Source organism: Vicia villosa, linkage group LG2 (assembly GCF_029867415.1).
Source record: "Vicia villosa cultivar HV-30 ecotype Madison, WI linkage group LG2, Vvil1.0, whole genome shotgun sequence".
Classification (NCBI taxonomy): Eukaryota; Viridiplantae; Streptophyta; class Magnoliopsida; order Fabales; family Fabaceae; genus Vicia; species Vicia villosa.
The window spans coordinates 116,885,215-116,912,662 of record NC_081181.1 but is presented as its reverse complement, the minus strand read 5'-3'; the positions used below and the strand labels follow the sequence as shown (position 1 = coordinate 116,912,662).

Here is a 27,448-nt window from a genome sequence, read left to right as displayed (position 1 = left end):
AACTTGCGATTCAATCAATGATTATTTACACCATATAAAATTTAAATTTTCAAACATTTTTCATTGTATAGTACCCATGCAACTTAATGACATCCACATTTCCTTGTTTGGGTGTCATCATGTTTCAACTTACGGATATGTTCTTAATATAGACCATTTATTTTACATTTCAACGTAGAAAATTTCGGTCTTCAATTAGAACTAGAACCATACCTCTTGATTATTATCCCAAAACTTAATTTAGCAGCTTCCGCACTGATCCATTTAAGCATATGATCAAATGATTGAGTGTTGAATTTGGTTAAAAATTGATATTTTTAACATATTGATTACTTTACTTTACCCGTTGTGTTACTTTACTTATTGTTGTTATTATAATTATTATATTTTTGCTTATTACGATAGTAAAGTAGGCAATAGCTAATGATGCCTACTATTTAGAGTATATTTGCTTTGGATTTTATTTTTACTCCAACAAACAAGCTTATTGCTTGGCTCTATATATTTTGTAATTCTATTATCTCTTCTCCACCACTTTACCATAAATTATGTTTTTCTTACATGGTATCAAGAGCTTCGTTGATCTTAACGAGTCTGTAAGGAAAGAAAACCAACAAGAAAACATTAAAAAAAACCTTTAAACACCATAAATGGCTTCCAACAGTAGTTATTTTCCTCCACCTCCTATGTTTGTAGGAGAAAACTTTAATTTGTGGGCTGCAGAAATAAAAGCTTATTTAAGAGCTCAAAGTTTATAGGATGTTGTGGAAAATGGAAGCAACCCACCACATTTTCCAAATAATCCAACAATAGCTCAAATAAAAAATCACAATGAGGAAGTGGCAAAAGAAGGAAGAGCACTTGCCATAATACATGCAACACTTCATGATGATATATTTATCAAGATCTTGAATCTTGAGACTGCAGAAGAAGCTTGGGACATGTAGCGGTGAAAAGTTGAAACCGAGGCCATTGGATTGACTCAGCTTGTATTTTAGTGAAAGTCGCCACCGCGCTTTATTGTTTCCAAAGGAAATGAGAAAAGAGCGAAAAAAACCCAAAGAAGTTTTTAAATAAAAACTAATAAAATAGACAAAGATCTTAGGTTCGGGGATTATTTGCACCCCTCACATCTGTTGTACTCTACAGGAACCTCTTTGAAAATATATATTATTGTTTTATTGTTATTGTTTTGTTATGTGAAATAGAGTGGGATGGTGAGAAAAGAGTTTTATTAAAAGCGTGTGCTCGGCAAGACACCGCATCTTGTGCCTACACACTCCTTAAATGAAATAGGGAAGTCAGAGCATTTGTAGTTCCCCTTAAAAGTAAAATAAAGAGCCAAAATGGAAAAATGTTTTTGGGTGTTCAGCTTTAACAATACTTGACAGGTTTTTAAAATCTAAGCGTTAACAATACACAGTAAGTTTTAAAAGGTGCCAAGCTTTAACAATACAAGGCAAGAGGGATTTAAAAGAGTGGTGGTTGAGCTTTAACAATACAAAACCAGGGTTGATTTAAAAGAGGTTGAGATTTAACAATATAAAACCATTCCTTTGGATTTTTAGAAACAATGATGAATCATACATCTCAAGCAAGCATATAAGGGTAAGCATCACAAATGGCGTGTGAGACATGACATGTGTATCATGGATACAATCAAAGTGAGTTAAGTATAAACAAAGACATCTATGTATAAACTCAAGTGTAAAAAGAGGTTATGAATAAAATAGATGACATACCTCAAGGTCAATCATATCATGTATGTATGAGTATGATGTATGATCAAATGTATATCTCATGTATGTGGGATTAGTCAACAATGTATATATATATACAAATAAAAAGCATAACCAAAGTATATGATACAAGGGTGTAAATTAACAAGCATGTATACAAACAAATAAACAAAGAATGATCATGGCAACAAGTTAATATTAGCATGGTATTGCATTGAGATCAAGGGAAAGATCAAAGGATATTAAACTAGGGTTTTAATATATAGAAAAAACCTAATCATTTAGAAGTTAAACAAAACATAAGTAGATAATTATAGGGATCATGTTATGAACTTTAAAGGAAGTTAAATTTAGCCCTAAAAGAATCACACAAGTTTAATCAAGACATTTGGTAAAAAAATCATTTTAAAAATATTTGATTAGAAGGCCTTTTAAAAGGCATAAAAGTACTATTTTTGATTTAATTAAAAGGTGATCAAATAATAATATTTTTTGAGATTTTAAAAAATATACACAGAATGTATAAGATAAATAAAGAGTGTACAAAAATAAAGTCAAAATAATTAATTTTTCTAGGTTAAATAATTAAACAAAGCTGTAAAAGAAAATGGAATAAACAAGTGATAAAAATTTGTTTTGACACCAAAGGGTCTTGAACCCATGTCCTTGTAATCACAACTTAAAACCTTAGCCATCAGGCCAAGCGCTCGTGGCATTAAACATATGAAATCAATTAATAATATAGGAAAACATGTGAACAATCATAAAAGAAAATCAAATTGCAAAAAGGGGATTTGAACCCACGCCCTTAGGGACAGAGAGAGACTTAAAACGGGCGCTTTAACCACTGGGGTGGTGATACATTAATTATAAAAAACACTTCCATGTTATTATATGTAGAACAAAGTTTAAAAATTCAAAATTTCACTTCATCTTCAACCTTGGGTTTAAAGGATTTTCAAAAAACGTAACTTGTTCATCTCTCAACCAATTGCAAACATATAAACATGAAATGGGTTCCATTTTTCAAGACGAATCAAGATATGTATCAAATATTAATTAATTCTAACTGTAACTCAAGAATTTTCCTAAAAACCGCATGAACCCTAATTCTTTAAAACTAAATTAAATGATGATCATGATGAATAAATGAAAAGTGATTGAGGGCTTTTGATCCTCACATGATGCTGAACAAGATAGAATCGAGTTTTACTCAAAATGGTGCCTTAAAAATGGAGTTTGAAGTTTGAGAAAATTACCTCTGAAGTGAAGATCGAACTTGGAGCTTCTGCTCTTCCAAAAATGTTTTGATGATTTGGAGAGCTTACTAGGACCTTCCTGAGGATAACTGAATGCTCAATTAGCTTTGGAGGTGCTTGAATTCTTCTGTCCACTTCAGGTTGCAAGTGTCAAAAGTTGGAAATGGAGGATGATACTTGAGCTGTTACAGATGCAGTGTTAAGGTGTCTACGAATTCTATGTGATGTATATGAGGTGTTTAGATGTTTAGTTTGCAAATATTTTGAGGGAAACTCAAAATTTGAAAGTTTATGCAAGGTTGAAGAAATGGAGATTTCAAGTGAGGGAGTGACTTTGGGATTTTCTATGTGTTTGGATTCAGAAGAAAATGCCTCTATTTATAGGTAATGTTTTTGGTTTATGAGGGGGAAAATCTGATCAAAAAGATGTCCCAAGTTCAAATTGTGTTTGCTTGCTTCTTGGTGAAGAAAAGTGGAAGTTATCACTCCCATGGACTTAGCAAGGTTTATTCTCAAATATAGGGTGGCTCTTCTGAGTTTTAGGATGTTGCTTCTTGCTTTAGGTTGGAGTGTGATCAGATAAAATACTTTGGAAGCTCAATTTAAGAGTTGTTGGTGATTAAAGTAGCTTTACAAGAAAGGAAGTCAAGCCTTTATGCCCAAAATGGAATGATCTTATGAACAAAGACTTAATCACTTGGATAATGGCTCAAAAGTGTGTGTAATCTTTGATTAGAGGAATATTTGCAAGCAACATGGTCTGTAATCAAGAGATATGCAGGTTTAGTTCATTATTTGTTCAAGTTAATGCCTTGCAAATGACCTATAATTCAAGTATGAATGCCTAACTTCATCTCTTCGAATCTTATAGCACACAAATGTTATGGATGAGTTATTGTCATTTTTGGAAAGCCATGAACATCCTATACAACTTTGGTGTTTGGTGTTTTCTCAAATTCACAAGGGATTATTATTGAAAATGGCCTCAAAGTTAGGTACTTTTTGGAAACAATTCTGCCTTGAAAATTTTCTAAGTGTTGGAAAAAATGACATCAACTTCATGGCTTCATAGCTTAAAATCCTTGCACATTTTGAGAATTCCTCCTCAAGGAAAAGATCTAATATGTAACTTGCTCTTTAATTTAACCTTTGGAGCATGAAAAATGGTGACTTGATGAAGAAGTTACAAGCTTCCAAAGTTGAGTATTTAACCATGTAATTTCTTCATAACTTGGGAAAAATAGTCAAAACCCTAATTTTGACTTTTTGAACTTTTGATTAATTTTCTTGATTAAACTTGGTCAAATGGATTCAATAATTATATATTCATGATTTTTTTTTACCTTAGAAGTCCATAGTTGACAAAATTTCCCAAAAGTCAAAGTTGATTAATGCACAATTGACTTTTGCGAGTTGAATTGCAATCCTTCCAATACCAATTAAATCAAATTCTTCTAGATAAATGGATGACATGAGTGGGCTATAATGAAGTGCTTGAGGTCTTTGAATCATGATTTGAGCCTTAAGATCAGGCTTTGACCAAAAGTCAACTTCCTTAGAGAATTAGGTTAAAGCCCTAATTAAGGTACCAGATGAATATGAAAGTTGTTGATATTGATTCAAAGTATTCTTGAGCTTGGATATTGATGAGGGAAATTATTTGAGCATGTGAGAAGTTTGAGTCTCTTTGTGATTCACAAAACCCTAATTTTCCCGAGCTCCTCGATTAATCACCTATCTTTAGCAACAAGCAAACACAATCTTTTTGTATATTTTGGGTTAACAAATAATGCATGAATGATTTTATATGAAATGAATGATGATATTGAAGTGGGATCTTAGCGTCAAAATTTTGGGTATGGCAGGACAAGCTGAAGGAGGAGTTCCAAGGAAGTCAGAGAATAAAGAAGATGCAAGTGTTAAACTTGAAATGAAAGAAACCAAAATTGTTAAAGAATTTTCTGCAAGAATTTTGAAGGTTTTTTCATAAATTAGATTACTGGGAGAGGAACTCGATGATCAAAGAGTTGTGGAAAATTTTTTGATGAGTCTTTCAGAGAAGTTTGAAGAAAAAATATCCTCTCTCGAAGATACTAAGGACTTTTCTCAAATCACACTTGTAGAGCTTATTAATGCTTTGCAAGCTACTAAGCAGAGAATATCTTTAAGGATGGATGAAAATGTTAAAGGTGCTTTTGTGGCCAACACCAGAGGAAAAAACTAAAGCTACAATAGTTTTGGAAAAAAATCTTTTAGTGAGAAGAAAGGAAAAGGAAAAGGGAGGAATACAACAGCAAAGGAGAGATATAGAAGAAAAAAAATCCCACTTTGTCAAAATTGCAAAAAGGATACTCATTTAGAGAAGTATTGTTAGTACAGAGCAGGATTTAAATGTAGAGCATGCAATCAACTTGGTCATATGGAGAAGGTTTTAAAAAACAAAGCACACCAACAGGGACAACAAGCCCAAGTTGTTAAAAACCACCAACAAATGGAGCAATTATTCATGGCTTCTTACTATTCAGTCAATAGTAGCAAAGAAACATGGGTAATAAATAGTGGGCAAATACCCTTTTTGGTCCCTTAACTATACCCCAAGGTCCATTCTGGTCCCTTAACTCTAAAAAGTGTCAAAATGGTCCTTTAATTGTTCAAAAAGGACCACGTTTGTCCTTTTTGTCCAAATGGCACAAACGGACGTTAGGTTTGTATACGTGGCAGGTGATGTGGAATGTTATATACTCCTTCTTCAACCTTGTCTTCTTCACCGTTTGCCTTCAGAGTTCTCCATCTTTGTTTCTTCCCCAAATTCTAGGGTTTTGTTTCAATCCCAAATCAGTTTCCAAAATTGATTGTTTAAAATGAAGCAGACATCATCATCAATCGCAGGGACATGTTCATATGAATCTAACACGAAGAGTGGTGGTGGTTTTGCTGGAAATTTGAGATGGAAACCCGTATGTGGGTGTGGAGAGATAGCTTTGCTTCGTAGGGCTTCAACTAGCACGAATTTCGGGAAGCAATTTTGGGGTTATTGTAATTACAAGGTAAAAACGAATTTCACTTGTTTATTCATCTCATGTATTGCCTTCTGATTAATTGGAATGTTGAAATTCACAAGTGTAATACGGTGAACTGACTTTAAAGAAATGTTGCGGTAAGTAAGAGTCGCCACCGGCTTTTATTTTATCCAAATTAATAGAAAGGCTAAAAGAACAGGAATAACCTTTTAAATGAAAACTGAGTTCGGGGGGTAATTTATACAAAGGGAAGGTGTAAGGCACCCTTTGCATCCATGGTTTTCCATGGCCTCTTAATTGCTTTGCTCTTTCAGAAACCAAAAGTTTAGAAATGTAGAAGAAGAAGAAACAAGGACTTTAGCTCGTAAATGAGCGTAGCCTTGTGAGTTTTTTAGAAAAGAGTAGAAAAAGAAGTTTTTAAACCAGAGCATGCAATTAAGGGCAAATTACCTGGTTAGATGAAAAATGTTCTTTAAGCCTTTCAGGGCTATCCACACCATAGGAGGGTAGGAAAGTCCTTTTATTTGGAGGTTAAAGGGTCGTCGAGTCATCGTTCGCCACAAGACTTTCCCTGCCATAGAGGGGCAAGTAGTCTAAGGGAAGGATCAGAATAGCCATTATTTTTTAGGCAACTAGAGGATACCTCAGCACTTCGTAGGCAACTTCGAGGGACGAGATCATATTAGCGAATCGAATGCAGCATCATTAGGGACTTATGATCTGAATGAACCGAGGGCAACATTGCTGAGGTATCCTCGTATCCGAGGGACTTGGCTATTCTGCACTGAAAAACACAAGGCAACAGGCAACAGGCAACAAGAGGGGTACCATAAAAGGTGTGTGGGTGCACAATCACGTGATCGGATTCAGTTATATTATCTTGTAATTAGGTGATTCTAGATTCAGTTAACAGTCTTGCACTCCCTAAATTACTAACCACGCATTTAATATAAACAGTGTTAAGTGCCTTCAAGGTCACACAATACAACCAGAAACAAATACATAATCAGCCATGGGGATGGGGAAAAAAAGGCAATAATAAAACCCCAGTAAAGCAATAAGGGTTGACATAAGTAATAATAAAAGGAAAAATTAAAATAAGTTAGGTTTTAGGGTTACCGAACATTTGAGCTTTGACCGGTTGGTTAACTCTGAAAATTGGAAAAGGAAAAAGAAACAGAAAGGTGAGTGCGTTACCAATTCATTGATAGTTAAGGTTAACCCTAATTTGATAAAAAGAGGCAAAAATAAATAAATAAGGATTAAATCAGGGACTTAGCTTTTAATCTGATATGGTGCGTAGGCGGACAAACCCTGATGATAACCCTGAAAAACTGCACAACAAAGAGAAAAATTTTCAGTGTAGGAATAATCCTCGTAAACCCTGATTAGGGCACAAGTTAATCCTAGTTAATAGAATAAATAAATCAATTTAATTAATTATTGGTTTTCCAACCTAATTAATTAAATCGGTGAAAAATAGGGTTCTGATTAAATATTCTGATCCAAATATTTATTTTCATCAATTAAAAAGGTTAACTAATTAAATAAATTATTCTAAAACAAAAATAAATAAAAAAAATAAAAAATAAAAAACAAATTATTATCAAAATAAATAAATTAAATGAATATTATTAAGATAAATTTTGTGAAAAGGGACATTTTAAAAGATTTTTATAGTAAATATTAATAAACAAAACAAATAATAAAAAGATTATATAATAAATAAGAAAAGTTTGAAGAAACTTAGCTCTGCTTGTATGTGATAGGCCCTTGGGAGTCTATGGTGGGGAGGCGCCTTCTGGACCTTCAGATTCTGGTCTCTGCAGATCTGTTGGTTGATATGTGAAGGCGCATGGTTGGCTTTCACGCATGAGATGCACAGGATCTGCAGGGTTATTTCAATAAAAAAATAACGTTGGGACAAGGGATCGAACCCCCTTCCCTTTGGTTCACATGTGCTTCCTTTACCAACCCAATCAAACGCGCTAGCTGTTTTAAAAACGAGTTTATGAAATAATATATGAAAGTGAAGACTCAGTGGAAAGAAAATGCGCGTTAATTCAAAAACGGCCAGTTGCGTGATGCCACGTCTTCATCTTCCCCGTGAAAACAAATGAATCAGGGCTTTTACAGCGCTTCTTACCAGTAAGCTGTAAAAAACCCATAGCTATTACACCTGTCCACTACAAAACGATCATACACGCATAAAAACCAAAATTAAAGCTATGGCTGGATTCGTCTTGTCCATACGAACTCAATGATACTTGTTTCCAGGTTTAATTTGGACTGAATCACACGATCCCAAATTCACAATTAAGAAACATGCACATAAACGCAATTAAACGTCCAGAATCGTTACACACATCAATATAAACACATATATGCAATCAAATCGAGCAAAGGATGCATGAATCATCAAGGTCGAAGCAAAGAAAGGAGTGCAAACCGTAGGGGTATTGATGCGTGTTGTTGATGTTTCAGGGCTTGATGAAGATTGTAAATCACTCAGTGACGATCCAGGAACGTTATGGAGTGCTTAGAATACCTTTAATTTGCCTCAAACTCGAAAACACTTTTGGAATTCTCCTTGGTTTTTTGGACTCGGGTAAGGGCTTCAAGCTGTAGAAAAAACTCTACATTGCATCTGGAATTGTTTGGTACTTATAGTGGAAGGATTAGGTTAACAATTTTGAACAAAATCCAATCAAATCCTTGATTTGTAAATCTTGAAAATATGGTTCATGGTGGTTTCTAATTTTGTCAAACTTCACATCCAATCTTCTCTTAATTTATTTGCACGAAATTTGATTAATATTTTGGTATGAATGATGATTGGATTTGATTTCAATAAGATCTCTAAGTGAATATTTGAATTTCATATGATTTATATAAACTAATCATCATTTTTAAATGATAAAAAATTCATAAAAAATCAAATAATATTCAAAAATTCGTGGTAATTAAATTTGAGACCTTGGATGACTTGTGGATCAAGATTGGGCCAAAAGAGCATGGACTTGTTTGAAATAAAATCCATTTTGAACCACTTTCCTTCACATTTTTCTCTTCAAAATTAGTCAACTTTGACAAGGTATATCTCCCTTAATTTTTAAGATATGGAAGAGTTCTAGGACTTTTTAGAAACCTTGAAGATTCCTCTAACCAATGTTTTTGGTCCTATGTCAAAATAATTTTCCATGCTCCTTGTGTGATCTTTTGAAAAAGATGACTTTTGGTTGACTTTTGAAGAGGACCTATAATGTTTTGAGTCATATCTCCCAAATGAAGCATTTTTAGACTTGGTGTGTGAGAGACAAAATTGTAGAGAATTCAATTTCCATTAAAATGAGCTTTGGATGGAAAATTTATGATGTTCCATGTGGGAGTTATGACTGGTCACAGTTCAGTTGACTTTCTCCTATGAAAACCCTAATTTAGAAACTTTTGGATTTGTTGATTTCTGATCTTTTCTTGATGAACCATGATCAATCCTTGATCAAATGGTGAATTATACTTCAAAATAAGGATGTTGACAAAAAATCAGGAGTTTTGACTGTACTATGACCATAGTTGACTTTTAGGTCAAATCAGTCGACTGTTGACTTTCTGAGTAATTGAGTGATCAACTCTTTGAATTGAGGCCTGAATTTTGTCATGGAGGTAGTTTGAAACATCATAAACCATATGATATGCATTGGAGCTTTTGTTTAGGAGGGATGTCTTTGAGCTTTGTACCTTGATCTGAGTCTGTTTTAAGAGAAATGAGATGGGCAAATTTTGGGGTATGACAACAGGGTTCAACCCAAACAGGGTGTGGTTTTTTTCAATGGTTCTTTGATGATGTGGTGGACGAGAAAGACCAGTATATGAAGATGCAAAATAGTAGGATGGAGAAGCTTCAAATTGAACTTGATGCAGCAAAAATGGAGTTGGTAACTCTGAAGGCATCAAATGATAGACTAAAACAAAAGACAAGGGAGCTGAAGAAGATGATGAATTCTGAAAAAAATTGGAAAAGGTTGTTCTGTGTTATTTTAGTGTTGGTCATTTGGAAAATTCTGTATTAGTATGTTGTAATGTTTTGAATTAGTATGTACTGAATTTGACATTTGTTCATGTATTGAATTGGAGTTGGTCATTTGTTTTAGTGTTGTAATGTTTGGAAAAGTATATTGAATTTTTAAGTTATCAATGGCAAATGATTTTTTACACACTGCTAATAGTATGTATTGACTTTTGATTAATTGTATGAAATGGGAAATGATTGGTAAGCAAACCACTAATAATTATAGGACAGAAAATGGCAAATATTATAGGTCCAAAATGCTTAACATTAATATTGCTATCAGGCATCACAGGTCCAAAAGCACAAAATTACATGTCAGGTTCAAAATACTTAATATTGCATAACAGGTTCAAAATACTTAAACACAAAATATTACATACAGGTCCAAGACACTACATCATAATAACTGATGTCTAATATTCCAAAACATTACATAACATAAAAAGAGACTATGGTTTCCATTTTGGTGTGGCCCTTTTTGTAGGTTTTGTCCTCCTTGTTGTTGGACCTACAGCTGTTTTTGCAACAGTTAGCCTTGTTGTTGGACCAGGTGGGATAAAAGGTGCATTTGGCCTTCTAACTGCCAACTTATTTGCTTTAGGAGTAGTCTTCTTGGATCATTTTGGAGTAGTCTTCTGAGCTTGAGTAGGTTGAGATGATTGTGAAGGAGCAGCTTGGGATACTTGTGCAGCAGTAGCTTGGGATACTTGTGAAGTAGTAGCTTGAGATGACTGTGCATTGGTAGCCTGAGATGATTGTGCAGTAGTTGATGGTACCTTGCAAGTAAGTTTGTTGTGTCCTTGTTTCTTGCATCTACTGCACTTCATAATGAATCCAGTTCTTCTCATCTTTCTATCAGTGCCATCCAGTTCACCTTGCTCCAAATTCCTCCTTTTTTTGGTCTTCCTGGCATTTTCCTAAATTTGGGTGGCAGAACATCAGGGTACTCTGTTCTCTCCCATAGGTTTGAGCCATTGACTGGAAAAATGACTGGCTTGTACACTTGCATATATCTTGATCTCCTGTAATACTCAGGAACATAATCATCAATCTTCCGGTTCCTACTTTTGATTGATGATAGTGAATGAACACAGGGGAGGCCTGTCAGCTCCCATGTTCTACATGAACAAGTCATTTCTTTCAGATTGACTGTAAATTTTTCAGCATGGTTTTCCAAATTCCTCACTTCAAATATAAACTCATTAGACATCCTAAGACACAAATAACATCAGAATTTAAATGAGAATTGAAACTAAAATCAGAATACTATAGGTTACTTTACAAGCAGAATTTAAATACGAATTTAAATCAGAAATGAAACATGTTTACCTTACAAGCCACATGTTTGTGTATGAACTTGTTTTGTCAATCTTCTTCTTAATGTTTGGTAGCACATCAACATCTTCCAATTTCTGAAACCTCATCTTATTTGTTGCCCATCTTTCCATCATGTATATCCTAATCTCTTCCACCATGGTGATCAATGGTTTGGCCCTTGACTCCAATATGACACTATTAAAGGCTTCTGACATATTATTGAGTACAACATCACATTTGTTATGAGTTTTAAAGTATGGCAAAAACTCGATCGGTAAAATAGCAAGTGTACTATTTTGCCTCTGTAGTAATAAAGGGAAAATTCCCCGAATATCGATAAAGTGCTATCTGCCCCACTTGAACTTCCAGATTTTTAATTGAGGCCGAAGTGTTTCTGTGGTTGTTTCTTGTTTCTTCTTGGAACTGAGAACACTGCCCAGCTAATCTTTCAATTGCCACTTCCCACTCTGCCTTCTGGGTACCTTGTTGTTGTTGATCTTTCCAAGCAAAATTTGGATGATTCTTCCACCCTGGATTATAGGTGTTAGAATACGGGTTGTTTTGCCTTAGGAATTTGATTTCTTCAATCTGCTTGGGAGTAGCGAAACAGTACACCGTTTGGTGTGGGCCATTACAGATTTCACAGCTGACAGGTTGAGCTTGTTGAACTTGAGCCACCTGTTGTTTACCTATATTCATAGCCTTCAATTTCTTTTCAACTTCTGCGGCTATCGCATCTTCAACCCGAGTTTTAGAAGTCTCCAGCTTGAGATCAATGATTCCTTCCGGTTTGCTAGCACACCTGTCATACAATTCCAAATGCTCATTTGCAGCTATTGCTTCAATGATTTTGATGATTCCTGAGGCTGTTGTGAAATTTGTCGAGCCTCCAGCTGCTGTATCAATTAACTGCTTTGTTTTGATTCTGAGCCCATTGACAAATACTTGCATCTGTTCAGTCTTGTCCATGTTGTGAGTGGGACATGCCACTAGAATTCTTTTGAATCTTTTGTAGGCATCTCCTAAGGGCTCACCCTCCTGCTGCTTGAAATTTAGAATGTCATACCTCTTCCTTATAAATACCGAAGCGGGAAAATACTCATTTAAGAAAGCTTTTTCCATCTCTTCCCATGATGTAATGCTGCCCGCTGGAAGGGAATAAAACCACTCTTCTGCTTCTTCTGCCAAGGTGAATGGAAACATTCTCAGCTTCTTGGCCTCTTTTGTATGACCTTCGATTTTTAAAGTTGTACTCATGGTCAGAAACCTCTGTAAGTGCTTGTTTGCATCTTCATTAACCTTTCCGGTGAAAGGCTTTCTTTCGAGCTGAGTGATGGTGCTTGGGTGCAGTTGAAAATTAGGAACATTCACCGGTTGGTTGATAATTGTTTGTCTTCCCCCCGGTGTATTTGCAACTCCATAGTCTCCGAGGAGTCTCTCCGGTGGTGGTACCTCGCCCATGACTTCTTCTTCACTTTCAGAACCTGAATGAACTGTCACAACTTCTTCTTCGGATTCCAGTTTAGCTTGATGAGCTTGTCTGCGCCTGGCGTGAAAAGTCCTTTCAATTTCTGCGTCAAAAAGAAATTCTGCTGAGGCCTTGCCTCGCATAAACAGATTAGACAATTATTAGAATGAGGAAAAAAAATAATATAAAAATATTTTTTATTTTTTTATATTATTTTTTTTTTTGAAAATAAAATTTTAGTCGCAGAGCAACAAAATTCTAATTGAAATAAAACTAAAACTCTACAATTTTCGGCAGTCCCCGGCAACGGCGCCAAAAACTCGATCGGTAAAATAACAAGTGTACTATTTTGCCTCTGTAGTAATAAAGGGAAAATTCCCCGAATATCGATCTCAAGGACTGCGTGAGATTATAGAGTTAGTCGCACTTCAATTAAACAAAAAGCCTTGGGGTTTTGGTTCTTTGTGATTAAAATTAAATTGCAAATAAACTTAAAAAGGTTGAATTGGCCAAATATGGGTAACATGCCAGGGTAGGTGTGTGCATTAACATGTAACAATTCTGAACCCTTATTTCATTAACAAAGTTCAACTTATCAATTACCGGTTCTTAAGGGTATTTGCTCCTAAGTCCTTAGTGGGCAAACTTTTGAACATTGAAATCCTAATCCCAAAGTCCTTCGAAATTAGTGATCAAATCAAATATTATTATAATCAAGAACAATCCGGTTACTATAGGGTATCCCTAGTCCTAGGTGATATCTACTATAATATAATGGTATAAAAACCCTAACAATGGAGGTCAATCCTAATTGTCAGTCATAAATCAATCCAGTTGGTCCGACGAGGAAAGCATTAAAAACCTTATACCATTAAATTGAATGTAAAAGAGAAACATGTTATTGAAATTCGGAATTCAAAATCATCACAAATGTTAATTAGGGACACCCCCCTAGCATTGGGGGGTTTAGCTACTCATATCATCCAAAGAAATTACAAAGATATCAAATAAAGACATTACAATAGAGATGATGAACTTTGATCTTCAATGGCTTCCGCTCATGAGAGTTCTCCGTTCTTCTCCAATTGCATAGGCTTCTTCTCTCAATCCTCCAATTCTTCGTGTGGCAAAAAGATCCCTAATTCATCTTGGAAACCCTCCTAAATAGTGCAGACTCACTTAAGTTGGTTGGAAATTCCAAAAACACCCCTGCAGGCCAACCACTGAACTAAATAATAAAAATCACTGAAATCAGCGTCATCACCCAACACGGGCCGTGTTGTGCAACACGGGCACCCGTGTTGGTCCCCTGTAATTTATTTTTCAAGATCCAAGTCCCAGGCTTAGCAACACGGGCCGTGTTGAGCAACACGGGCACCCGTGTTGCACCACTGTTTTCCATTCTTTCCACACTTTGTTCCAGCGCTCTTCCTGACACGGCCCGTGTTGAGCAACACGGCCACCCGTGTCAGGCCTCCTGTAGCATGTTTTCTGAACTTCCTCAAAACTTTCGAGTTTAACACTGCTTTACTCCGATTTCTCCATATGAACCTGAAAACATTAAAACATACAACCAAAGCATAAAATGACGAATAAAGAAACAAAACACTCAATAACAAAACTTAAACATACTTAAAAACAACGATAAAACTATGTGTGAAAACCACTGATCAAACTCCCCCAAACTTAAACCGTTGCTTGACCTCAAGCGACAACTACAAAAGTTAATGACCTTCAAAGCACACGGTGTTCATACGTGAGATATCTGTCTGTATTGATCAAGAAACAGTGATTTGGCATTCACATGACGCGACGAGTTTTGTTACCACATTAATCCTCAAGCTCCCGTTTCGGATACCTCTCCAACTATGCTTTGCACTTAAGTCTCTTTCCGATTTTCCTCCTCTTTCATTCGGACAATCATATTAAGGCACTGCATTTCTTATAATAATCATCACCTGCATGAGACGGATCAAGGCTTCTTATTATTTTTTTTCCTGGCACCAAACTAGCAGCATTTGCTACTTTTTATTACCGATGAAATTTTCAAACCTTGCAGTTATATATTGTCCTTTTGGACGACGTTTGGGGCTCAATCTCCTTTGGGCTGAATAACCGGGTGAGGGTTACCCAACTTAGCGAGCCGATTGCCTTTTACCGCCTTTTCATCATTTGGTGCCAACTTTATATCTTTTTTTTTCTCAACCAGCCATCATGCAAGTGAATCCGAGTTATGCCAGACTGTATCAATAAACTACTCGAGAAGTACTTCTCAGGAGACAAGTACTATGGTGCAAATCTACACGTTAGACTCGTATCTCTTTCAGGGAACCAAGGGTGCTTAAACAAACCTCTTGTCACATTATTCCGCACTTCCTGTCCTCAAACAATCCTCGCTTCATCTCTATATACTATTCCCGATCGCTCTTTAGGATCAAAACTTCTTCAACAAAAATTTAAAATTTCGGTAAAAATTTGGGCAGAATTCACTTTATGGTTTCACATCATACCAGTAACATAAAACTAACATAAAAATAAAATGCACAGAGAAGAGCCTCCCCCAAACTTGAACTAAACATTGACCTCAATGTTTCAGAACGAGTTCGAGAGAGGTGACTCACAGAGGGTAATGCACTCTCATGATCACTTCCAAGCTTTCACCAGAGACGTCCTCTTTTATTTCCTGAAAATAAAATAAACAAACAGAGAAATTAATTATTAAAACCATGGGTTGCCTCCCACGAAGCGCTTCGTTTAACGTCGCATGGCTCGACGGTCCATTACCCTTTATTATGGAGGGTATTTCCTTTTCCAAACCTTGTTGCTTGTCACTTTCGCAACCACTAACTCATGAAGACGAAAAGCATTCACCGCTTTTCTCTTTAATTTACTTCCCACATTCTTCTTCTTTCCTTGCTCTTTCTCCTCCACCTTCTTCTTGACTTCCTTAGCTTTCTTAAGATTTTTGACAACTACATAAGATGGTTCCACCCGGGAGGCTATGCTTGACACTTTTTCTTGGAGCTGTTTAGACTTCTTGTTCTTTTCCTCACTTTCTGTCATACCATCATAAGTTTGATCATTCACAACCGCCCTCTGTCTTTTGACTCCTAACATCTTCAACGTTACTTCTTCATCAAAAGATTTCAGCGTCAGCGTTCCTTTTTCAATGTCGAGGTTGCAGCGGCCTGTCGACAAAAATGGCCTCCCAAGAAGGATAGGAGTTTCTTCGTCTTCCGGAATGTCCATGATGTGGAAGTCAACAGGGAATACAAATTTATCAACTTCCACTAGTACATCTTCAGCTACCCCATATGATTTCTTAACGGTGTGATCGGCAAACCTTAACTGGGTCTTACTTTCACTAATCTTTTCCAACTCAAGCTTTTTGAAAATGGACAAAGGCATTAAACTCACACTAGACCCAGAATCGAGGAGTACCTTTTTAAATGCTATATTCTTGATAGTGCATGGTATCGCCACCGCCCCAGGGTCTTTCCTCTTTATTGGGATCTTTCTTGCTGTCGAGACTATACCACACTTCTCGATTGCAATTTTTGGCTCTCCTCCTAGTGATCTCTTTTTCGCCAACACCTCCTTCATAAATTTTTTATACAAGGGCATGTGTTCAAGTGCTTCAAAGAATGGTAGATTTACCTCTAACTTTTTGAACAATTTTGTAAACTTTTCAAAGTCTTTCTCTCTTGAAACCTTCTTTGTCACTCTGGAGGGGAAAGGTAGTTTTATCACCGGTTCAACGTCTTTCTTATTTTCTTCTTCAATTGGTTTAACCGGTGGTACCACAACTTCTGGCTCTTTTGGATTCTCTCTTATTTCCAGATCCACCTCTATTACCATGGGGTCATCTATTTCCTCTTTCTCTTTTTCTTTTTCAGATTCTGCTACTCTCCTACTTCTTGTAGTAACAGCATTAATCTTCTCTTGGTCTTTCGGATTTTTCACAGTTGAGCTCGGAAGGGTACCTTGTGCCTGTAGAGTGAGATGTTGTGCTATTTGCCCCACTTGAACTTCCAGATTTTTAATTGAGGCCGAAGTGTTTCTGTGGTTGTTTCTTGTTTCTTCTTGGAACTGAGAACACTGCCCAGCTAATCTTTCAATTGCCACTTCCCACTCTGCCTTCTGGGTACCTTGTTGTTGTTGATCTTTCCAAGCAAAATTTGGATGATTCTTCCACCCTGGATTATAGGTGTTAGAATACGGGTTGTTTTGCCTTAGGAATTTGATTTCTTCAATCTGCTTGGGAGTAGCGAAACAGTACACCGTTTGGTGTGGGCCATTACAGATTTCACAGCTGACAGGTTGAGCTTGTTGAACTTGAGCCACCTGTTGTTTACCTATATTCATAGCCTTCAATTTCTTTTCAACTTCTGCGGCTATCGCATCTTCAACCCGAGTTTTAGAAGTCTCCAGCTTGAGATCAATGATTCCTTCCGGTTTGCTAGCACACCTGTCATACAATTCCAAATGCTCATTTGCAGCTATTGCTTCAATGATTTTGATGATTCCTGAGGCTGTTGTGAAATTTGTCGAGCCTCCAGCTGCTGTATCAATTAACTGCTTTGTTTTGATTCTGAGCCCATTGACAAATACTTGCATCTGTTCAGTCTTGTCCATGTTGTGAGTGGGACATGCCACTAGAATTCTTTTGAATCTTTTGTAGGCATCTCCTAAGGGCTCACCCTCCTGCTGCTTGAAATTTAGAATGTCATACCTCTTCCTTATAAATACCGAAGCGGGAAAATACTCATTTAAGAAAGCTTTTTCCATCTCTTCCCATGATGTAATGCTGCCCGCTGGAAGGGAATAAAACCACTCTTCTGCTTCTTCTGCCAAGGTGAATGGAAACATTCTCAGCTTCTTGGCCTCTTCTGTATGACCTTCGATTTTTAAAGTTGTACTCATGGTCAGAAACCTCTGTAAGTGCTTGTTTGCATCTTCATTAACCTTTCCGGTGAAAGGCTTTCTTTCGAGCTGAGTGATGGTGCTTGGGTGCAGTTGAAAATTAGGAACATTCACCGGTTGGTTGATAATTGTTTGTCTTCCCCCCGGTGTATTTGCAACTCCATAGTCTCCGAGGAGTCTCTCCGGTGGTGGTACCTCGCCCATGACTTCTTCTTCACTTTCAGAACCTGAATGAACTGTCACAACTTCTTCTTCGGATTCCAGTTTAGCTTGATGAGCTTGTCTGCGCCTGGCGTGAAAAGTCCTTTCAATTTCTGCGTCAAAAAGAAATTCTGCTGAGGCCTTGCCTCGCATAAACAGATTAGACAATTATTAGAATGAGGAAAAAAAATAATATAAAAATATTTTTTATTTTTTTATATTATTTTTTTTTTTTGAAAATAAAATTTTAGTCGCAGAGCAACAAAATTCTAATTGAAATAAAACTAAAACTCTACAATTTTCGGCAGTCCCCGGCAACGGCGCCAAAAACTCGATCGGTAAAATAGCAAGTGTACTATTTTGCCTCTGTAGTAATAAAGGGAAAATTCCCCGAATATCGATCTCAAGGACTGCGTGAGATTATAGAGTTAGTCGCACTTCAATTAAACAAAAAGCCTTGGGGTTTTGGTTCTTTGTGATTAAAATTAAATTGCAAATAAACTTAAAAAGGTTGAATTGGCCAAATATGAGTAACATGCCAGGGTAGGTGTGTGCATTAACATGTAACAATTCTGAACCCTTATTTCATTAACAAAGTTCAACTTATCAATTACCGGTTCTTAAGGGTATTTGCTCCTAAGTCCTTAGTGGGCAAACTTTTGAACATTGAAATCCTAATCCCAAAGTCCTTCGAAATTAGTGATCAAATCAAATATTATTATAATCAAGAACAATCCGGTTACTATAGGGTATCCCTAGTCCTAGGTGATATCTACTATAATATAATGGTATAAAAACCCTAACAATGGAGGTCAATCCTAATTGTCAGTCATAAATCAATCCAGTTGGTCCGACGAGGAAAGCATTAAAAACCTTATACCATTAAATTGAATGTAAAAGAGAAACATGTTATTGAAATTCGGAATTCAAAATCATCACAAATGTTAATCAGGGACACCCCCCTAGCATTGGGGGGTTTAGCTACTCATATCATCCAAAGAAATTACAAAGATATCAAATAAAGACATTACAATAGAGATGATGAACTTTGATCTTCAATGGCTTCCGCTCATGAGAGTTCTCCGTTCTTCTCCAATTGCATAGGCTTCTTCTCTCAATCCTCCAATTCTTCGTGTGGCCAAAAGATCCCTAATTCATCTTGGAAACCCTCCTAAATGGTGCAGACTCACTTAAGTTGGTTGGAAATTCCAAAAACACCCCTGCAGGCCAACCACTGAACTAAATAATAAAAATCACTGAAATCAGCGTCATCACCCAACACGGGCCGTGTTGTGCAACACGGGCACCCGTGTTGGTCCCCTGTAATTTATTTTTCAAGATCCAAGTCCCAGGCTTAGCAACACGGGCCGTGTTGAGCAACACGGGCACCCGTGTTGCACCACTATTTTCCATTCTTTCCACACTTTGTTCCAGCGCTCTTCCTGACACGGCCCGTGTTGAGCAACACGGCCACCCGTGTCAGGCCTCCTGTAGCATGTTTTCTGAACTTCCTCAAAACTTCCGAGTTTAACACTGCTTTACTCCGATTTCTCCATATGAACCTGAAAACATTAAAACATACAACCAAAGCATAAAATGACGAATAAAGAAACAAAACACTCAATAACAAAACTTAAACATACTTAAAAACAACGATAAAACTATGTGTGAAAACCACTGATCATATGATCTGCTCCAAAATCTTGGAGGAGTGCTCATCATGTGCTTGTATGCTTCTACATTGACCTCTTTCATTACTTTCATCTCTCTTTCCCAAGCTTGGTAGTAAGTTGACTTGGCTGCTTTCCATATAATCTCCTTTAGTTTTTTTCCAGGATGCTTCTTCCTAAAATTATTGTAGAGATTCCTAACACAAAATCTCTGTTCAACCCTAGGAAGAAGTTCCTCCATTGCAGGCAATAACCCTTAAGTCATCAAAAATGAATGTAACATGAGAAATTTATACCATATCAAATTTATAACATATCTAAGTGTCATACCTTTTGTTGATCAGAAATGAAAGTGCATGTGAGGAACTCTTCCCTCCCACCAAGATCATCAATAAGCAGCTCCAAGAACCAGGTCCTGCTATCTTTGTTTTCACTTTCAACCACTGCAAATGCTATTGGTAGCATTTGATCATTGGGATCTCTGCCAATAGCTGCCAGTATTTGACCTCCACAAAGGCCTTTCAAAAAACATCCATCAAGTCCTATGAAATGTCTGCTCAACTTGAAGCTTTCCTTACAAGCTGCCAAGCATATGTACAACCTCTTGAAATGTAAATTCTGAACATCGCTACCTTCTTGTGAAGGCTGAACACCAACCTTAACAGTTGAACCTGGGTTAGATCTTAGTAACTCATGTGCATAGTCATACACCCTTGTATAATCCCCTAGAAATGATCCATCAACCATGTCTCTGGCTGCAAACCTAGCCTTTATAGCCTTGGTTTTGTTGACCCCAACATTCCACTTCTTCTGAACCTTTTCCTTAATGTCCTTAAGCTTCATTCTAGGGCTGGTTTTAAGTGAATTCTGTAACCTCTTGCTCAACCATTTTGTCTTCAATAACTTTACATGATACTGTCTACTGCAACTATGAGTGTCAACTACTTTTCTTATTTGCCATGAATCCTCAGTAGGCAACTTAGCACAGTAAGATTCCCATTCACATCCATCCTTACACCTGACCCTAACCCTTATCTTGTCATTCTTAGTGAACCTTAAATATCTGCCTGAATGGACTGCATAAGTAACAATTGCCTCCTTGAAATCTTCCTTTGTAGTAAAATAGGTTCCCGCTTCCCATTTGTAATTGGACATATCCTTTAAAAGCTTGAAAATTGGATACTTCTTCCTCCTATCCCTACTGCTATCATCACTATCACAATCACTTCTAAGATCCTCACTATCATTATCACTTCCTTTACTATCTTCTTTGTTTTCACCAGACATTTGTTTTCCTTTTTTACTTTTCATTTGTTCATTATCTTCAATATCATAGTCCGGTAGGTTTCCCTCTTCCTCTTCCAATTCAGTACCATAATCATCAGAATCATCATCAACTACTATCTCCATTGCACTATCATACTCGAAGTTGCTATCATCAGAACTATCATCAGTCAGTCTTACATCATCATCAACCTCACCACCCACAGCTCCATTATCAGCTCCAACTGCATTCACATCATCTTATGTTACATCATTGTTCCTCACCTCATGTTGTGATACATCATTGGTCCTTACATCATCTTGTGTTACATCATTGGTCCTCACATCATCTTGTGTTACATCATTGGTCCACACATCTTCTTGTGTTGCATCATTAGTCCTCACATCATCTTGTGTTACATCTTTGTTCCTCACATCAAATTCCTTCATAATCTCCTCAATCTCTACTTCTACCTCATCTATTATCTCATTAAGTGGAATCTCATCCAACACAACTTCAGTCTCATCAACAAAAACAGGCTCGGACAATGTGTGCTTAATAAAGACTTCAACACTAAGATGGACCCTATATAAATCAGCATTCTCTAATGCCCCTCTGTCATCTACCAACAGATTCATCCCAGCAGTTGGATCCTTATAATATATGGTTTCTATGGCTGGATAACCTAGTTCCTTGATACTACCTAACAGCTCAAAAAAACTCCACTTATCAGCATCTACTCTCAGACTATGCCCTAGATAGAAGCGAAGAACATAAATTTCAGAAACATGGAATTAAAACCAAAATAGAGTATCAGACCTAACTACGTTACTAATACAGATGCAGAAACTTACCTCTGATGTCGTCTTCGTCTTCGCTTTCACCTTGAATGTCGTCTTCATTTTTGTTCGCAGCAACTTGATCTTGGAGATTCGTCAATGGCAGCTGCGCTAGGGTTTCCTCCAAGAACCAACGAAGACAAAATGAAGTTTCTATTTCATTTCCCCTTTCTATTTTATTTCTCAGACAAAATTACCCATCGGGCAATTAAAATAAACCACCTGACAATTAAAATAAACATGTGTCTGCCACATGTATGCCACGTACGCCATTCCTTTGACTTTGACTAACGGAGCTGACAGAAAGGACAAACGTGGTCCTTTTTTAACAATTAAAGGACCACTTTGACACTTTTTAGAGATAAGGGACCAAAATGGACCATGGGGTATAGTTAAGGGACCAAAAATGGTATTTTGCCTAAATAGTGGATGCACCAATCACATGACTCATAATATTGGTATTTTTAAGGAACTTGATAAGTCCTTCTACTCAAAAGTTACTATAGGCAATAGAGAACATGTTGATGTCAAAGGAAAAGGTGTTGTAGTTGTTGAAACTCCCTCAAGTATCAAATACATTTCAGATGTTTTATTTGTACCTGAAATAAATCAAAGTCTTTTAAGTGTGGGGCAAATGATGGAAAAGAACTATTCATTGCATTTCAAAGACATGAGATGCATTATTCTAGATCCTTGTGGATCTAAGTTAATGATGGTTGAAATGATGGTTAAAAGTTTTCCAGTATAATAGAAACAAACAACCATGCATGTTTTTCCAAGTATTGTTCATGATTCCTCCTTGTGGCATAAAAGGTTGAATCATTTTTGTTACTCAACCTTAAAACAAATGAGTTCTCTTGATTTGGTCAAACATTTACCAGTCATTGATGATGTTATTGACATGTGTGATGTATGCCAATTTGGAAAACAAAGTAGATTACCATTACCTGTTGCGTAAACCTGGAGAGCTTTTGAAAAGTTACAGCTCATATACATTGATGTGTATGGTCCAATGCCAACAACATATTTAAATGGCAACGAGTATTTTCTTCTATTTATTGATGATTTCACAATGATGAGATGATTATTTTTTCTAAGGAAGAAGTCATATGTGTTTGCTGCATTTTAGAGTTTCAAACATATGGTTGAAAAAGAGGCTAATTGTTAAATTAAAAAGCTCAGATATGATAATGGAACTGAGTATCCAGTAGGAGAATTTAAAATTTTCTGTAAGCAAGCTGGGATCCAACATCAATTTTTTGTTCCTTACACTCCTCAACAAGATATAGCGAGTGAAAGGAAGAATAGGACATTTATAGAGATGGCTCAATGTTTTCTTTTTGAGAAATATATTCCTAAAACCTTTAGGGTTGAGGTTGTAAACACCTCAGTGTGCTTGATGAATTTGTTGCATACCAAAGTCTTGAAGGGAAAAACACCCTTTGAAGCATGGTATAAAATAAAGTTGTTTATTGAACATTTAAAAATATTTTAATGTGTCCATGTTCTAAATGTGAAAAGAGATAAATTGGAAACGAAGTATGTGGTTGGTATACTTTTCGGGTACAGCAGTAACTCCAAAGGGTATTGAATTTATAATTTGGTGTTTACGGTGATTTCCGGTAAACAACCGCTAGTCCTCCAAATTATAAATATACTTTGGTTACTCGCAGGATCGACTAGATTGATCCTAGGACATAGTCAAAGAGTTTTCTTTCAAGATAATTTGGTTCATATTCTCTTAGTCTTTCGTTTCGCTTCGAAAACTTGGTTGTGGTATGAACATAAAAATAACTTGCAAAATAAACTAACGAAGTACACAACTAAAAGTAAATTTGCTACAAACGTAAATGAAACTTTGATGAAGATGTAAAAGAATGTAAGTTTCAAGAATATAAAGTGCAAGAATGTAACGACTTGACGAAAGAATTAAAGATACTTGAATCAAAAGAAAGACTAGGCGAAAAAGTAAAGGAAATTAAAAGACATTTCGATTCTGTAAATAGAAATACAAACATATTTAAAGTGTTGGTGTCATACGTACATTTCTCAGCGAACTCTTTCTCTTAACACTTGTAACTTGAGTGATTTCTGAGTGATTTGTACAAAATGAACACCCTGGATCCTGATACCAAGACCCTTATTTATACTAATTCGACCCTAATGGTCCTATGTTAACGAAATGCCACGTTGCTTGCATGCAAGTGTTTCGAATCCCTGGGGCGCCATCTGTCCTCGTTGGTTTAATCAGACTATTCGAAATTCAAAACCTCCCGCCTGAATCTTATTTCGATATGTGGCAGCGTGCTCTTTGTGAGTATGCAGCGAAATACTTCAAGTTTCAGTACTCTTGTATTTAAGAAAACCAGGAGTAAGGCTAATAACTGTTCGACCTCTAGACGAGTGAATCAGCTCCCGACGCGTGTCCCATTACCCTTTATTCAAAACCTAAAAGTAATTTGAAAAGTTTTCACTAAACCTTTAAATACCAAGGTTATATCATTCAGGATTCTTTCTTCTTCACACATCATTGTCTCTTCGTTTTCCTGAACGCAAACACGCACAAAAACCCCTTTTTAGGTTTCAACTTTATTTCTTGAAGTAACCCACTCATGGCGTCTTCCACCGTCCAAAACCCACTACCGGAAACTTCAAACGCTCTTCAACCTGTTCAACAATTTCAACGCCCTACACAAGTGGGCAACCAGTAGTACATTCCAGACCCAAACCTATAAGAATCTCGTGCCATTTATGCTTCCTGGGTAATCATCCCTTTTCTTCTTTCTGAAAAGACTCATGCTTTTATGGGTCCTTTACCTGGTGATAATAAACCTTTTCAAGACAAATTCTTCCCTGTTTATTACAAAACTGGGCCTTTAGTTAGTAAGAACAAAATAGACAAAGTGGGTAATCCACTCTTAGCTGAAACCAACAATGTAGACGGCGCTTCGACTGAAGCTGCTGTAGTTCTAGAAAAAATTAGCCTAAGTTACATGACCAATTTTCTCAAAGTGTTTAGAGCAGTTCCTTTAGCGAAGGATCCCGAACTTTATTATGCTTGGTTGGCTAAGGTTGAAGCCAAAAAAGATCAATTCTGGAAAGAGTTAGGGATTTATGACTTGATCCAACTATCTAAGACAGGCTTAGAATATAACCAAACCATGTTAGTAGCGTCTATATATTTCTGGGATGCTTCTCATAATACCTTCCATCTTCCTTGTGGGATGATTACCCCAACTCTTTTCGACATAACCGCTATTACAGGGCTTCGACCAACAGGGGAAATCTTTTCGACATACCATACAATTTAATGAAATCAAAGCCACTTTTACTCCATTCATCATGAAACACCATGACACAACGACTGACGAAGTATCAGACGAGGAGCATATTGCATTTATGGCACTTTGGCTTTCGAGATGTGTTTTATGTTCTAGGTCTCTTCAAGTAGCCAAGAGGTATCTTTGTATGGCTAACCAGATTAATGCTGGAAAGAAATTAAACTTGAGCCAGCTAATTCTAGGGTACCTTTATGAAAGTCTTGGCGAAGTAGCAGATCTCATCAAAAACTATAAAACTGGAACTTGTCTTCTGTTCGCTGGACCCTTTTGGCTTTTGCAGTAATGGCTCAATGCCACCTTCGAGGCTTTCCTTCCAAGTAAAGGTATTGTTGATGAAAAAGACCCAGCCATTCGAAACCGAACAGTCGAAGGAACTAGGCTAGCTCACCTAACCCCTTTAGAAGAAGGAGGAAAACTGCGCGAAACTTTCCGAGCATACATCATGATGTTTGCTAAACGTTATCAGTTCAGCCCTTCTATGGCTCCGTTCGTGAAAAGAGAAGTGGGTCCCGAATGGTTCATACGAAAATTTCCTGCAACCTCTCCAAATCAACAAGCTGAATCTATGGTTATTTGGGAAGCTTTCTTGACGGCTAAACTATTGTATCAACGACTACGGTCCCTAAAGAGTCATTGTTGTCTTCTCTGTTACCAACCTAATCTCGTATCGAGACAATTTGGGTTGGTTCAGCTCAAGCCTAAATGCATGTACGAAAAAAGAAATCATATGTGTTTGCACATTATGCACTCATCTAAAGAGGATTATGTTTGCACACGACGCGAATAGTCTTTCGCAAGAACTAACTGAAGCTTTTGCTGATGTGCAGGCGAACTTCAAAAAAGGTACTTCAACCCATATTAAAGAAATTCAAGCTTTCCAAAAGTTCTTTGAAACTATCTACAGGTCTGATGACCTTAGTCGGACCGTTCGTGAAGCTGTGGTCACTTAACGTGAAAAGTTTTCCAATAAACTGGATAAGCTGAAATTGCCCACGTATGTTCAACCTGAACAACGTTATGAAGTGGCTTTCAAGCTCTATCCTCCAAAATTCCCTCCATTACCTAGTGCTGACTTTGGTGTGGCTTTAAGCCCTCCTTTTCCAGACTGGTTTGTGTGTGGGAATGTCCTTAAAATTCTTCGCGAACAATCCAAAACACGCGCTGAACGAGTGGTTCCGACTAAGCATACCTTGGATAATTTCAAAGGAAATCTTCATATAAGTCTCGAGCACGTTCGTGTTCTGACTCCAATACCTGAAGGTTGGGGCCTGGATAATCTTTCGATTATAACCTCCTCTTCATCCGTGTACTAACTCTTTGTTTCATTCACAGCTCAAGGTCGAAAGAAAAATATCAAGGAGACTGCTGCTCAAAAGGATGCTGAAGCTTCGAAAAGCAAAAGGGCAAGTGGGGATGACTCTGCCGACACTGGCAAGAAACCAACGGTACATATTTTCACACTTTAACTTATGCTTTTATTCTGAATATCGCTCGAGCTCTTCGTTATAAATATTTTCAAAGTTTGAAACCCCCATCAACTCCGAAACGGAAACCGTCGACTACTAGTGCTGCCATCACTTTAGATGATGAGGATGGATCTCCCCCTCATACTAGACAAGCTGCAAAGAAAAGACAGAAGGCTACTATTTCTTCAACTAAGGAGGATCTGGGACTTCAAAACCCACCTCGTCAAGTGACAAAGTACTTTCTGACGAACAACATTTGAAGACCACTGGCAACGCTCTTGTTGTCGAAAGTCATAATTCGAGCCCAGATAATATCCTAACAAAGGTATTGAATCTTGGATTCTGATAATTCACTACACTTAACTTTAAATGTTAAGTTTATATTTTACCTTGCATTTGTAGGATGATGTAGGCACAACTACTTCTGATCTCAAAGCTTCAGATCTCAGTCTTGATCTTGATAACCTTCAAGGTATACACTTATATCCCTTAAGTCTATCAACAATTCTTTCATAGCTTTTATCTTAACGTATTATGATTTCGTTACAGGTATCCCTCAACGAAAATCTCCCGTCCTTCCTCCAGTTCTCGAGGATGATGACCCTATCACTAAAGTTCCTTCCCCTAAGCATACTAAGGGTACTCGTTGAATGATGCATCCCCCATTATCAATCAGGATGGAGATATGGAAGATAACCCTCAACATTCTAACACTGGTGAGGTATTTGAGCAATCTACCGGGAGTGAGGACACTAACCCTAAAAATGAGACCATGGATGAAGTCTCCAGTTTACCTCAATCAGGAAATAATGAAACTTCGACCTTTGGGACGATTGTTACTCCTGCAACTACTTCGACCAAGATTCCTCCTG

The 27,448-nt window shown here is 36.9% G+C and overlaps 1 pseudogene; it reads left to right on the top strand.

Moving 5' to 3' along the window:
• Positions 1-650: 650 nt before the first annotated feature.
• Positions 651-27,226, top strand: LOC131649850 (uncharacterized; annotated as a pseudogene).
• The last annotated feature ends 222 nt before the right edge of the window (positions 27,227-27,448 follow it).